This window comes from Protopterus annectens, chromosome 1.part0 (assembly GCF_019279795.1).
Source record: "Protopterus annectens isolate FY-2018-M chromosome 1.part0, PAN1.0, whole genome shotgun sequence".
In the NCBI taxonomy this organism is placed as follows: domain Eukaryota; kingdom Metazoa; phylum Chordata; order Ceratodontiformes; family Protopteridae; genus Protopterus; species Protopterus annectens.
Window position 1 is genome coordinate 1,825,758,274 of NC_056725.1, and position 16,470 is coordinate 1,825,774,743.

Below are 16,470 nucleotides of genomic sequence, written 5' to 3' on the forward strand. Positions count from 1 at the left end.
ACTGAGAATGTTGGGCATTATACACTTGTGCAAGTTGTTTGTAATCTATCCATAGTCTACAGCAGAAGTCAGAATGATGAGCATTGTACAGTTGTGTAAGTTGTTAGGCAGTGAGAATGATGGGTATTGCAAAGTTGTCTAAGTTGGTAGTAATCTATCTATAGGCTACTGCAGGAGTAAGAATGATGAACCTTATGCAGTTGTGTAAGTTGTTAGGCAGTGAGAATGATGAGTATTGTACAGTTGTGTACATTGTTAGTAATTTGTCCATAAGATACTACAACTGTGAGGATGATTATTTTTGTACAGTTATTTAAATTGTTAGCACTCTATCCATAGGCTACTGCTGCAGTGAGACTGATGAGCATTGTACAGTTGTGTAAGTTGGTAGTAATCTATCCATAGGCTACTGCAGCAGTCAGAATGATGAGTTTTGGACAGTTGTGTAAGTTGTTAGCAATATATCCATAGCCTACTGCAGCAGTGGGATGATGAGCATTATACAGTTGTGTAAGATGTTAATAATTGATCCATAGGCTTGCAGCAGTGACATTGATGAGCATTGAACATTTGTGTAACTTGTTCATAATCTATCGATAGGCTACTGCAACAGTGAGTGATGAGCATTGTACAATTGTGTAAGTTGTTAGTAATTCATCCAAGGGCTACTGTAGCAGTGAGAATGATGAGCATTGTACAGTTGTGTAATTTGTTAAGCACTGAGAATGATGAGCTTTGCACAGTTGTGTAAGTTGTTAGTGACCTATACATAGCTACTGCATCAGTGAGAATGATGAACATTGTACAGTTATGTAAATTCTTAGTAATCTATCCATAGTATACTGCAGTAGTGAGAATGATGGGCATTATAGAGTTGCGTAAGTTGTTAGGCACTGAGAATTATGGGCATTGTAGAGTTGTGTATGTTGTTAGTAGTCTATCCATAGGCTACTGCAGCAATGAGAATGATTAGCATTGCACAGTAGTGTAAGTTGTTAGTAATCTACCATAGTTACTGCAGCAGTGAGAAGGATCAGCATTGCTCAGCTGTGTAATCTATCCCTAACCTACTGCAGCAGTGAGAATGATGAGCATTGTACAGTTCTGTAAGTTGATTGCAATCTATCTATAGGCAGCTGCAGTGACGAGAATGATGAACAGTGTACAGTAGTGTAAATTGTTAGTAATCTTTCCATAAGCTTATTGCAGTGAGAACAATGAGCATTGCACAGCTGTGTAAGTTGTTTGCAATCTATCCATCTGCCACTGCAGCAGTGAAAATGATGAGTATTTTACAGTTTTCAGTTGTTAGTAATCTGTCCATAGGCTGCTGGAGCAGTGAGAAGGATGAGCATTGTACAGTTGTGTAAGTGGTTAGTAATCTATCCATAGGCTACTGCAGCAGTCAGAATGATGAGCACCCTGCAAATTTTGTAAGTTGTTAGTAATGTAGCTATACTCTACTGCAGCAGTAAGAATGATGAGCATTGGACCATTGTGTAAGTAGTTAATAATCTATCCATAGCCTACTGCATCTTTATCATCCTGCATTTGCCCTGGCTGCTGTGTGTCCCTGGTCCTGGAGGGTCTCTTCCTCTCTTTCAACCTCCATTCCTGCATTAAGACTTGGGAAATTTCCTGCCTGGTCAATAAGGACCTCTTACATTTAGTTTCAGCCATCTCATCTTCAGCCCAAAGAAACCTGCCATCCTATTTCAAATTCCCAGTTACCAAAGGAAATAAGAAACTTTCAACCTCCATTCCTGTATTAAGACTTGGGAACCTTCCTGCCTGGTCAATAAGGACCCCTTACGTTTACTTTCAGCCATCTCATCTTCAGCCCAAAGGAACCTGCCATGCTATTTCAAATTCCAAGTTACCAAAGGAAATAAGAAACTGTCAAACTCCATTCCTGCATTAAGACTTGGGAACCTTCTTTCCTGGTCAATTAGGACCCCTTACATTTAGTTTCTGCCATCTCATCTTTAGCCCAAAGAAACCTGCCGTCCTATTTCAAATTTCCAGTTACCAAAGGAAATAAGAAAGTACGTTTACCCTAGTCCTACTGTTTAGCTGAACTGTTCTCTATAACCTAGTGTTGTATGTAATCACACTACTGAGCCAGGTATCCAGCAGCCATACCCCTCTCTACCCCAGAAGTAACTAATCTTCTCTCCTTTGGATCTATTACCTGAGCCATCTTTTCTAGCTATCTCTATTTCATTGGGCTTTTGCTGTACTATACCTATTGCCCACTAGGTGGTACCCTAATCTAGGTCTGTGTGTTCATCCTTTATCCCTACCCTCCCATATTAAATTTCAGACTACTTTCCAAGTTTCTTGCTGTATCAGACTGCTCCTAAAATTTCCCCCTCAATTTAGCTAAATTCCTCTTATTCCTCTCTACTATCACACCCCACTCACCTGTAACTACCAAGAGCTCCTCAGAAGTCTGCTGCTCACAGATTGTCTCTGTAATTTCTTCCTTTACCTGTTCTAACCAGCTCCATTCGCCCTACGGGCTCAATCCACTCCCCTACCCTACCCCCAATTCCCATCCACCCCCAGTACACCAACATTTATATTTCTCAGATCACACTCCTTCGCATGTCATCCATTAGCATATTGTTACTCGTTACACATTAAATTCTTACACACCCACTTTCATACTGCTACTCATTAGTACTACTACTAAAACACTATCCCACTCCACACTATCACTTTATCATCCCCTACCTCCTGACTATATTTCATCTTTTCCCTCACTATGCCTCTAAATTATATACCAAGACATAGAAAACCACTAGTCTTACTTGTAGTAATACTCATTCTATCTATACCTTACATCCTTACCTTCTATGAACACCTACATTACACTGGATCTCACCATCCCTTAAAACAAACATCACTACTAATTCAGCTATCCTCACAAAGCCATATTAACATAACATCCTCATTAACCTATCTTTTACCAAAGTATCATAGAGTAGCCCTTATTACTTATCTCCAAGCCAGGAAGTTACAAAACATTTTCTGTAAACTCCTAAAGCTTACACACAGTTTTCAATAACATCTTCTACTACATGGTGACCTTTATCCCATCCCAGGCCCAAATAACAAGGTCCCAACAAACCCCCAGCTATCACATCCCTGCACCCCATACACCCCCTCTAGAACCCGTAATTCTCTCCTTATAGCACATCTCAACATACATAGCTTAAACAATAAAGTTAGTCAGCTACATGCACTGTTAGACATACATTCATTTGACATAGTATGTTTAACAGAAACTTGGCTCAAACCAGTAACCCAGGACAATGAAATCACCCCACCTGGTTATAATATTTTGGGATTAGACCGTATAACCAAAAAGGGTGGAGGATAGCAATTCTGTACAAATCAGAGTTACAAGTTACTTCACTACATGTGCAACTACCTTTAGATAGTAATACAGAAATCCTTATTTCTAAGCTCCAGATCAATGCCAGCAAATCCATATACATAATATGCTCCTACCTACCTCCAGATAACAACATCAACACCCTTGAAAGTATCCTCAGTTGGCTTCCTACATCCTTCCCACAAGAAACCATTGTACTTGGAAATTTTAATATAGATTGGTATAGCTGTACTTCTGCCAAACCTACTACCCATATGAACCTTTACAGCTTCTCCCAAACAATCACCACCCCACCAGAATCCATAAACCCAGTAACAAAGAAAGCACCCTAGACTGGATCTTAGTAAATTGTCGTCCCCTCTCATATAATGCAGGTACCCTTCCAGATGACATTAGTGACCACTCACTTACTTACATAATTAGACAAAAGACCTTTATTCCCAACCAAACCATCTTTAGAACTACTCGAAACAGAAATAATTTCATCACAGTAAGCTTCCAAGCAAGCTTAAGGCTTGTGACTGGTCACCCCTAAAACACCTCCCTCTTGAGGAAGCAGTATCATATTTTAACTCTAAATTCTTACAAATCCTGGAATACCATGCCCCCACTCACTCTATTAGAACTAGGAGTAAAACTGCTCCATGGCTTACAAAAGAGTCTTGGCAGAAAATCCTATTGAGAAACAAAATCTGGTCCAAATGGAGAACTACTAAAAACGCATCTGATCATCAAAACTTTAAACAGCTGAGAAATGCCGCTAAAAATCAATACTTCTTGACAAAAAAAAAAATTATTTTAAACTCCAGCAAAATCATCAACAAAATCCACAAAGTTTCTGGTCAGGTATTAATAAACTTCTATACCCAGGTCACTCCAAGATACCAACCCCAGCAGGCTTCTCCCTTAACACTCCCAACCAGATTGCTGATGCTTTCAATACCTTTTTTACTGAAACTATCCAATCTCTAGCAAACTCCTTACCACCTGTTAGCACAAGTCTGCCTGCCACCTACTAGCTTACCTCCTACCTTTCACTTACAACCAGTTCCAACATCCCAAATCTACATCCTACTTCAAAAACATAAACCACGTACACCCTCTGCTGATCTGCTACCAGCTTAATAACTGCAAATTGCAGCAAAAGTACTGGCCTATCCTATTTCCATCCTAATAAATAGAACCATTACCGAAGGTTCCATCCCATCTATCTGGAAAATCTCCCACATAATCCCTCTACATAAGAGTGGTAACTCAATCAAAATCTCAAACTTTCATCCCATAGCCTTACTCTCTCCTTTAGCCAAAATCATGGAAAAATGCATCCACCAGCAACTACTTGATCACCTTTTCCAAAATAACCTACTAACTGACTGTCAGCATGGCTTTAGGCCTTTCCATAGTACTCCACTGCCCTCTTATCCTTTTCTGACTGCATTAACAAAAATCGTAATAACAACATGCTTTCCTCTGCACACTTTATTGACCTCTCTAAAGCCTTTGATATGGTTAACCATCAGTTATTTATAAACATACTCAAATCACTCTCACTAGACACACAGGCATTATAATGGTTTAAGTCCTATTTAGAAAGTAGACAGCAAGCTATCCTTTGGGACAATAACTTATCCACACATCTCCCTATTACCGTTGGTGTCCCTCAAGACTCTATCTTGGGACCACTCCTGTTCTCTATATTCATTAATGATCTAAATGTAAATCTTCCTCAAGATACCTGCATACAATATGCAGATGACTCCACATTAATGTGTGCCGCCTCTTCTTCAGCTGAACTCCAATCCATCACCCAAAAAGTATTTAACTTACTAGAAAACTGGTTCCTTTAATGCTGCCTCCTCCTAAACCCCCAAAAAACTAAACTTTTGCTGTTCACTCCGACACTAAAGCCCTCCCCACTAGATCTCACAGTTGTATCCAATAATGGCATTGTCATATTACCTGACCCAACCACCAAACTCTTAGGCATAATAATTGACCACAGCCTTAACTTTGGCTCACACATTAACTCAACCATTAAATCAGTAAATAGAAAAATAGGTTCCCTTTACAGGATAAAACCTTTCCTTACTCCTGTAGTCAGAACTACCATTGCCCACATCCATTTGATCTCCACCCCTCCTCTATGCCTCCCCCATTTATACTAATCTATCCAAAAGCAACATTAACAAACTGGTAACCTCCTATAACAACATTGCCAGATTTGCCACTGGCTCCCCATTTAGTACCCATCATTGTCAAAATCTCAAACAGCTAGGATGGCTGAAACTGCAAAACCAGCTTCAATTTCAGCAACTTTCTGTCACCCATAAGATTCTGTATCATCCCAGTAATACTCCAATACTCTATAGCCTTATCACCCCCTACAAAAATCTTACAACCCTTCATTCAGCAGATAAATTGCTAGTGACCATCCATAAGTCCCAAAACAAAGCAGGTGATTCTCTTTTCTCCAACACTGTGGGTAAAACTTGGAACAGGCTTCCCAGCAAACTATCATCACTTTTCTCATTACCACTTTTCAAAAAACAACTAAAACTACTCCTTAAAACTCAATGGTTATGCCCTTGTATTAACCCAGACTAACACTCTCCTTTCACTCCACCTCCTCACCTCTCACCCATGCTGCTTCTCTCTATACCTCCATCCCAAATCACATGTAGCGGGATTAGTCAGCTTCCTTAATTCTGACTCCAGTCTAGTCTTTCTAAAATCTACTTCTGTGTCTTAACTGTAAAACAAGCATTCTACTGTGAGCACATGTTTCCTCTATGTATATATTAACTACTTTTTTTTTCACTTTGAGTGCAGAATTTTGAAATAACCTTAAAAATAAGTTTGTACTTTGATCTTTCTTCTTAGCCTTCAACGTGATGAATGTCAAACCCCCTACTCTGTAAATATGTATCTAGTAGTAGTGTACTGTGTTCTAAACTTTGTAGTCAAGTTATCGATGCTAATCATCCATGTATTTTTATTAGCTTAATAGAGCTTATCTCCCCAGGCCTCTACTGAAAATGGACATGTATCCAGTTGGAATAGCCCGGTCAACAAATGTAAAATAAAATAAATACTGCAGCACTGGGAATGTTGAGCATTATCTAGTTGTGTAAGTTGCTAGCAATCTATCCATACATTTGAAGCAGTGAGGATGATGAGCATTGTACAGTTGTGTAAGTTGTTAGTAATCTATCCATAGCCTACTACAACAGTGAGAATGATGTGCATTGTACAGTTGTGTAAGTAGTTAATTATCTATGCATAGGTTACTGCAGCACTGGGAATGTTGAGCATTATACAGCTGTGTAAGTTGCTAGCAATGCATCCACAGGTTTGAAGCAGTAAGGATGATGAGCATTGCACAGTTGTGTAAGTTGTTAGTAATCTATTCATAGCCTACTACAGCAGTGAGTATGATGAGCACTGTACAGTTGTGTAAGCTGTTAATAATCTATCCATAGGCTACTGCAGCAGTGAGAATGATGAGCAGTGTACAGTTGTGTACATTTTTAAAAATCTATCCATAGTCTACTGCAGCATTGCGAATGATAAGAATTGTGCAGTTGTGTAAGTTGTTAGCCACTGAGAATGCTGGGCATTGTACAGTTGTGTAAATTGTTAGCAAACTGTCCATATGCTACTGCAGCAGTGAGAATGATAAGCATTGTACAGTTGTGTAAGTTGTTAGTAATCTATCCACAGGCTACTGCAGCAGTGAGAATGATGAGCATTGTACAGTTGTGTAAGTTGTTAGTAATCTATCCACAGGCTACTGCAGCAGTGAGAATGATGAGCATTGCACAGTTGTGTAAGTTGTTAGTAATCTATCCATAGCTACTGCATCACTGAGAAGGATCATCACTGCACAGTTGTGTAAGTTGTAAGTGATCTATCCATATGCTACTGCAGCAGTGTGAATGATGAGCAGTGTACAGCTGTGTATATAGTTAGTAATCTATCCATAGGCTACTGCAACAGTGAGAAAAATGAACATTTTATAGTTGTGCAAGTTGTTAGTAATCTACCCATGGGTTATGGCAGAAGTGAGAATGATGAACATTGCATGGTTGTGTAAGTTGTTAGTAAGATATCCGTAGGCTACTGTAGCAGTGAGAATGATAAGCATTGTACAGTTGAGTAAGTTGTAAGTAGTCTATCTATAAGCTACTGCAGCATTGAAAATGATGACCAGTGTACAGTTGTGTAAGTTGTTAGGCAGTGAGAATTATGGGCATTGTTTAGTTGTGTAAGTTGGCAGTAATCTATCCAAAGGCTACTACAGCAGTTAGGATGATGAGCATTGAGCAGTTGTGTAAGTTGTTAGACAGAGAGAATGATGGGTATTGTACAGTTATGTAATTATTATTAATTTATCCATAGGATACTACAGCAGTGAGGATGATGAGGATTGTACAATTGTTTAAGTTGTTAGCAATCTATCCATAGGCAACTGCAGCAGTGAGAATAATATAGCATTGCACAGTTGGGTAAGTTGTTAGTGTTCTGTCCATAGGCTACTGCAGCAGTGAGAATTATGAGGATTGCACAGTTGTGTAAGTTGTAAGCAATCTATCCATAGTTACTGCATTAGTGGGAATGATGATCATTATACACTTGTGTCAGGTATTAGTAATCCATCCTTAGGCTAATGCAGCAGAGAGAGTGATGACCATTGTACAATTGTTCACTTTGTTAGTAATGTATCCATAGACTATTACAGTAATGAGAATGAGGAGCAGTGTACAGTTGTGTAAGCTGTTAGGCACTCAGAATGATGGGCATTGTATAGCTGTGTAAGTTGATAGTAATCTAGCCGGAGTCCACTACAGCAGTGAGGATGATAAGCACTGTACAGTTGTGTAAGTTGTTGGCAATATATCCCTAGGCTACTGCAGCAGTGAGGATGATGAGCATTGTACAGTTGTGTAAGTTGTTGGCAATCTATCCCTAGGCTACTGCAGCAGTGAGGATGATAAGCACTGTGCAGTTGTGTAAGTTGTTGGCAATCTATCCCTAGGCTACTGCAGCAGTGAGGATGATAAGCACTGTACAGTTGTGTAAGTTGTTGGCAATCTATCCCTAGGCTACTGCAGCAGTGAGAATGATAAGCACTGTACAGTTGTGTAAGTTGTTGGCAATCTATCCCTAGGCTACTGCAGCAGTGAGGATGATAAGCACTCTACAGTTATGTAAGTTGTTGGCAATCTATCCCTAGGCTACTGCAGCAGTGAGAATGATAAGCACTGTACAGTTGTGTAGTGGCAGGAGTTAGGTGTATATGGATGGATAATTAGTTTAATGTGTCATTTCTGTATGATGTATTTGACCTGGAAATGTTTTCTCATTGCTTTTGTGATTTCTTATGTAACTTTAACCATATGGAATGGTAATGTATGTATCATTGGTTTTCCCTACCTTCCACTTCTAATGAAACAGAAAGTCAAATTATTGCAATTTTAGAGTATGGTGACAGTAATAGGTGTAAAGGAAATTACTGCACATATATGTACCCCACTCACATCCTCAATAAATCCTCAGCTCAAGTAAACATAAACATTTATCAATGAGTGTATTTCACAGTAGTTCCAGATCAAAGGAGTCATGCACATCTCTTACTGATAGGCCTGGTTATGCTGCAACTGATCTGGAGGATGGATTACCATGAGAACTGTACGTTAGTGTGATAGTGTGCTTTAGAGGACAAAGGTCATACCTCTCATCTGTACAGATTTTTGCAGAATGTCCAGATTTGGTCTCATATTTTTTGGTCTGTTTTTCATACAATTGTGGTTTTCTGGCAAATTAGTGGTAAATCCTTAAAGACTGAAGTCAGAAAATAATGACAGACATTTGAATTTCAGACTTCATATCCTTCAGAAAATCCATGCTAATACAAAACCTCTTATTCTATCAGCTTTCTAAATTTGTAAGAACAATATTTAAAAATTGTCCCTATTTTTGGGCCTTTGTCCCACATTTATTTATGGCTTTGTCCAGATTTCTTGCTGTAAGAGGTTGAGAGGTATGAGGAAGGTGATCCTGCTGTAAGTGACCTGACACTGCAGCATGACCATGAGCTTGTCCTGGAATGTGAAGTTCTCCAGGTGCAGATGACCATGCCTGTCAGAAATATTTTGCAAGTGTGAGTACTGACATTACTGTCCTAAGAGTCAGTGTTAGTATCATTTGATCTCCCCTCACTTGTCCTCAAAGTATCCCATCCCTATCCCTGAAAACACTGAGTCACTTATCTCTGGTATGTTCTAACCAATGTACAAATGGAGACTGCAACTGATGCCTGATGTGATACCATAATACTCATCAGTAACCCCATGGCATTATCCCTGCTCTCTGCCAATTCAAAGTAGTGCTGGAAATCATCATGCAATCATGCATAACCTGTAGGACTTAGACCATTTCAAGCTGACTATCTGCTGCAGTGGTCTGAGCCCTAACTGTGTCATGGCACATTTAGTGTTGTGCAGCCAGTGCTTTATGTGTTTCCTGAAGTAGTTCAAAATCATTTTTGTGCCTACTTCTTTATAATGTTGTCTCTGTGGGCAATGTGGCCTCAGACTTCCTGGCTTCATCCTCAAACGGTTATTCTCTGTGTGAATGCATGCAGGCTGTTCCTGGTATACAAGCACAAATAAAATGTCAGCTTGTGTTTGACATTGTGATGCAGTGTCATTTTCTGTAGAGTTACTAACATGCTGTAAGGTGAGACAGACTGTCATTACACTGTGAGACTGCCTGCCACTTCCCTCTAGTTGCCTCATAAATACAACTACATCAGCAGCAACTCCCATTCTACTGCTGACTTCCACCATATTTATTGGTACAGCTGAACTGTTTGTTTCTGATGCTGACTCATTACACAACATTAAGAGCAATACAACAGCATACAGTATAGCATGATTACAGAAGGTGAGTGGGACATGTACTATGCAGTCTGCCTTCATTTTCATTAGCTATTGATGTACAAGGCTGACCTAATAATAATTGTGATGTGTTTAATTACAGCATTGTTTGTCACCATTTGATGTTAAACATTTAAAAGGTGTATACTTTAAATCAACCTTCAATAGTTGATGCTGCTGCAGACTTTGGTTTGATGGAACAGTGTCCATGCCCCCTCTAATTGTATCATAGTCATCAAACTCGACTAAATCAGCAGAAAACGGATGTAGCCCCACACCACTGCAGAGTCCAGGTCTCGAGACAAAAAAGTTTTCAGGACAATCGTTTATTGATCCAAAACACACAGTTCTTCAAACATATTGGGGCTACATCCGTTTTCTGCTGATTTAGTTGAGTTTGGAGTCTTTTTAGCAGTTCCTTATTGTTGTTTTTTCTGTATCATAGTCATCCCCATGGATGAAGAGAAGGTATTCATCATCTGGTATTAACAGAGCCCCCCCTCCAAAAAAAAGAAGTTTCCCATATGTACTAAGTGCTACCATGAGTACACAATTTTCCTTATGGCTAAAGTTAGCATGTTTATGTCTGGATCCCTTATTCTAAATCTGTACTACACATGAAAAAAAAGGGGGGAGGGACTACAGTCAGACACTGTCACACTACTGTCTGGATGTCACCAGCTGTTACACTATAAACTACTGGTCTACTATTCCTGTCAACATCAATCCATTCATCCATCCGAAATGCTTTTTTCCATTTTTGCACATAGGGTCAGGGTGTCACTTCAACAGTGACAATCATCTAGAGCCAAGGCCAACAGAAGTAAATAAATAAGCAAACAGAAATGTCATGTAAACTGCATAACTTCAGTTTATTCAATACTGAAAGTAATTAAACCAAAATCAAACTGAATTACTATGTGCTGTATCGTAACAAATTTGCCACATATCTCCTCTATTGGCAAGTCAGTATGGCACAACTCAACCTTGTGGCATAAATTGAGGCTGATTTACATGTTTAGAATGCAAATTATACTAATTTGTATGCATATTTATCAATCATAGTATTAGGCAAATGTGTTACAAAATACATCGTCATATTTCGGATTTTCGCTAGTTGTGAACGCTCAACCCACAGTAAGTGAACATATTTAAAACAGATGTGGATGCACTGTAGACATGTATGAACTCTGCAACACTCTGCAGCAATGCTAAGCTCTTGAGGAGATGTGCTACTTGCCATAAACTAGCCTATATAAGAATATATTTGTAAAATTCAAAATGGAGTCATCTGAATATGAGTTTGAAAGCAATGTAAAGTTTAATCCCTACCCATCCAGGACTATATGTCACACCCTATCAAGTGATACATATCAGAAAGTCCTAGAAATAATGTTATAAATTACTATTGACATTTCTTTCTCCACCATCTTTATTTAAAAAAAGGGGGGAGAATACATATGTCCCACATAAAACACTTGTTATAAACTTACAAATAATCAATTTTTAATGGAAATGTTAGGTAACTGTTTTCCTTCAAGAAAAAAAAACTCTGTGTGACAAAGCAGTTTTGGTTTCATGAAACCTGACAATGTTATCAATAACTCATCTAATGAGCATGCTAGCAAAAAAATGCATAAGAAATGAGCATTATTTATATAATCAGACATCCATCTTTCATAGAAAGATGAAAAGCAGTAGTTTGTATTAACTGGTAAAAGTAATGCATAGAAATGTCAGCAAAAAGTATGAAAATAATCTGTATAGGCAAATCTGTAAATGTTTTAGAAATGTTCAAATATCAGTAATGCTATCTGAATACAATGCATTTCCAAAATAAAGGTAGCAGTGACAGGTGTAAAGAATAGCTTAACATTTCAGGGAAAAAGTAACAGATCCTACATGAAGATAGATACCTAACTTAAGTAAAAACAACTGCTTAACTTAATTGTTTGTTCATTTATATTTCTTGTTGCACGTACAACATGGCTGAAATTACACCATACCCTAATTAGAATAAAAGTTGGGGGAGGGGAGTAGGGGATTCTTTGCTGAAAGAATGAGCAGCACAGAAGTTTTCAGAGAAAATGTTTTCAGACATAGTTCTGCAGAAAAGGAAAATCATACTTCCTTAAATTGATACTCTTCAGCCTTTGCAGTTCAGCTGTTCCACAAACTGTTCTACCTGCAGTTTTTAAACCAAAGAACAAGACTCATTTCAAATGGGAAAGAAAATGAGAAATAAGAAATGCTTACAGAGAATATAAGACATACTCATGTTTATGTGTGGAATAAATTCAAATGCAGATATACAAGAACTCACTCCTTATTTTCCTACTAAACCTATGTAATTATGTAAACATTGCTGTCATTTTTATTGTTGTTGTTTTTTGGAGCTTTTCTCCCCGGGACTCTAATGAAAAAGGGTTCATTCTCAGTCAGACTATTCCTGATTAACAAATGTCAAAATAAAATTATCCTGCTCTCTTTTATATATATATATATATATATATATATATATATATATATATATATATATAGATATATATAGATATATTTATATTATATCTGAAGAATAGATACAGTACCCAAAAAACAGAAGAGATGAACATGACATCTGGTGAAGTCTTCTGGTAAGGATAATAGCTGTCTAAAAGGTATTTATTACTTGACATGACTGCTGCCTGTACAATCCACTAAGTTGCATATGGGCTTTCTCTTTAATAACTTCCATCTCTGTAAAATCTTAGAATGTATAAATGTAACTACTGTATGTGCATAAATGTAAATAGAAATGTAGCTACTCTGTGTTTAACTAGAACTTAGTATAATGCAATGCATGAGTGCGTGTTTGCGCCTTATGTGGAAGGCTGGGCACCGGGCTGGCAACTCGACACCGTAAAACTCCACTGCCAATCATGAGCGGACAGGTGATCCGCTGTGGTGACCCCTAACAGGGAAAAGCTGAAAGACGAAGAAGAAACAAATGTAGCTTTTCTCCTCAGGCCTCCTCTGAAAATGGGTATTACTCAGTCAGACTTTCCCGGTAAACAAAGACAAATAAATAAATATAACTGCACATAGTACAAATTATTATACAGAATTCAGAGTAGCAGAAACAGTAGTAAAACAATGCTTTAAAAGGTGATTTCAGTAGTACTTCTGCAGACAATGTTATTATACCTTCATACCTGAAAGAAATACAATTAAAGACTTCACATCTCAAGAGAAATGTGTTCTACTCTGATTTGTTACCATGATTAACTGCAATAATTAATGATTTCTTCTTTCCAGTTTGTTGTCTGGGTACTGTAAACTCTGTTTTTAAAGTACATAGTTTAAACACACAACAGTTCAATAATACAAAAGCCCTTACCATTTCAATGCATCTCAAATTTGCATAAGCACTACCCGTATACATTCTTCCCAGGTACCTAAGCACTCCCCAATCATTACCCCCAATTTTAGGCATAAACACTTTCCATATACAAGTTTACTTCAATAAAGATATTTTTTTCTGCAAATTTTATTGTGTTGCTACCTTGCATTGTGGATTTATTGTACTTCTTTTGTTTTGCCTTTCCCCACCCTTTTTTCTCTTTTTTCCCCCTTATTTTGCTTATGCATTTTTTCTTCTTCGCTGTTTTGCTTCTCTTCCATTATTTTTTTTTTCTTTTATACAGATACAAATCCTTCAGGAGCCAACCAGGAAAATGCCTCCTGGGCTAGGGACAGATCACCCTCTGCCCATCTGGAAACGTTCTCACAGTGTCAAGAGGAGGCACTGGTCCTGCAGGCACTCTGGCACATGGTAGCCTGGCAATCCTTTCAGAAAGGGGACTTTGGAGTTTGGTTCAGGATGTACTGGTAGAAGTAGAAGACATGAGAATTCAACAAGTTGAAGCCTGTCTTCAGTGTGTAAAAGACATGTTTGCTCAGTTGGTGCCGACCACCATGCCAACACCAGCCCCTACTCCTTCAACATCAGGGCCCTCCACTGCAACATCATCTGGCAGTGAACATGTTTGAGGCTCTGTGAACTGGGCATAGAGTTGGCACTTCTTCTCTTACCATTTCTCCTTCACCTTTTTTCCTATTTCCCACCCTCACTATCCTCTTATAAAACAAAAATGAACAAATAGGGGGGTCTCTAACCCTCGACAAAAACATACTGCCCATCCTCTCCCACTGCCTTCAGTTCAAACCCTCTTGATGTTTTCCTTGTGTGGTCATCTCTTTGTTTTGTCTCCCCTTTTTTCAATCTATCCTATCACCCCCTTTGTATTCTTTAATGTAACTATCAGGTATCAACAAAATGATACCCCTATATGAAAAAGTTATAACCCCCTTCCTTTAAAAGAAAAAGACAAACAAAACAACAAACCAAAAAAAAACTCTTAGCTGCTTTTCTACAATGCTTTCAGTGTGACTGCACTCAACAATGTTGGTCACTATACACCATGGCACATACCATTTACAATTCTGCTAAATAATTAGCATGTACAAAAAGGCAAACTTTGTACAATTTACACATTTTTGAAAGGAGGAAAGAGGACATGATTACTTAAATTGCTTTGCTTTTCTTTATTCACCATACCTGCATTTTGCTGAACTTATCATATCTGAACAGCGCTGCTTGTCTGCTTATGACTGCTACACACTTGTGAAGACCCAAACTATGAATACCAGCAATAATTTGCAAACTGCTGAATATGAATAAATGAAGATTAAATGTCTCCTGTGAAGAAGTTACATTATAGAAATACATACTTCTTAATGTGGTGTCTGGAGACATAATATAGACAAAAGACCAGCATTTCACAGTAATGTGAAAGATTTATGAGAAATATTGGTCAAAATCAACAATGAAATATTCATTTGAATGAGTGACTACACAGTTTCTTATACTATTTGAATTAGTTCAGGACAAATGCTAAAACTGATCAGAGATTCAATCTGGACTATGAAAATAGAATGTGATCTCTAAATGTGAGAGTCATAAGGACAGAACACACTGTACTTAAATGTGATCCAACCTCCAGAGGAACACTACAGACTTTGAAAAAATGAAATATTAAAATGTTAATGCCTTTCTCATGTTTATAACTTGGGAATAGAAAATCTAACCAAAATGGATGCAGAAAGCATAGCATCTCTTTTGCAGCCTCAACAATGTCCTCTTTTTCACCATTTCAGTGTCTAAGACTCTGTGTCTACTAATGTTTCTACACAGGGTATTTCTTCGGTTTACCTTTGAAAGGTTGAAAATCAACCTACTGAATAGCCCTTTGTGCAAACCGGAATGACGAAAATCGTCAGTCCGATCTGCACCAAAGTTCGAAAATCAGTAAATCGAAAACTAGATTCGCTGATTTTCGAACTTCAATTCAAAGACAAAGCATAATGCAGGAGGGCTGTGCCCCCTGCACCCCCCAAACCCCCCTACTTTATTATTCTAACTCTGTGGTTGCACTACAGTGGGGAAAGGGTCCACTTCCCGATCCCCACTATAGTGCACCTTGCACCAAAAATGCCGAATCTGCAATGAGCGAATGCTACTGTGCATTTGCTCATTGCACATTCGATTTTGTTTTCGGTCTTCCTAAAACTTGAAAAAGTCCTTTCGGACTTTTGTATTTCACACATGTGCATTACGCACATGCAAAGGTAAACCAATTTCTTCAACAGATGAAAACAATGAGGAAAAAATCAGCCAGGAACTAGCAGCTGGCAGGTGAAAACACTATTTATGCAATACCAGGACAATTACAGACTCTGAAATTACTGGGGTCCAGGGAAGTAAATACTGGGGGAAGAAATAGCCAGGGAATTGTTATGGCTAGGCTTGTATAGGCCCTAGGGCCGATAGCCTAGTACCAACCTGTGAACCTATAAATTATTGAGATATGGATATTTTAAAAGTAAAATCTGTGCTGTTAAAAACTTCAGCAGCAATCCCTAAAGTACATAAGACTTTAACAAATTGCTTTAAGTTATTCAAAAAAATGAACTCGGTGTATTTTAAATGTCAAAAAGATGGCAACGTAGAAGGAGACCAGTGTTTAAACAGAACTGATTCACCTTCGTCTTCCATAATGATATTTTGAAATTTGCAGTCCAAGGTGACATGGA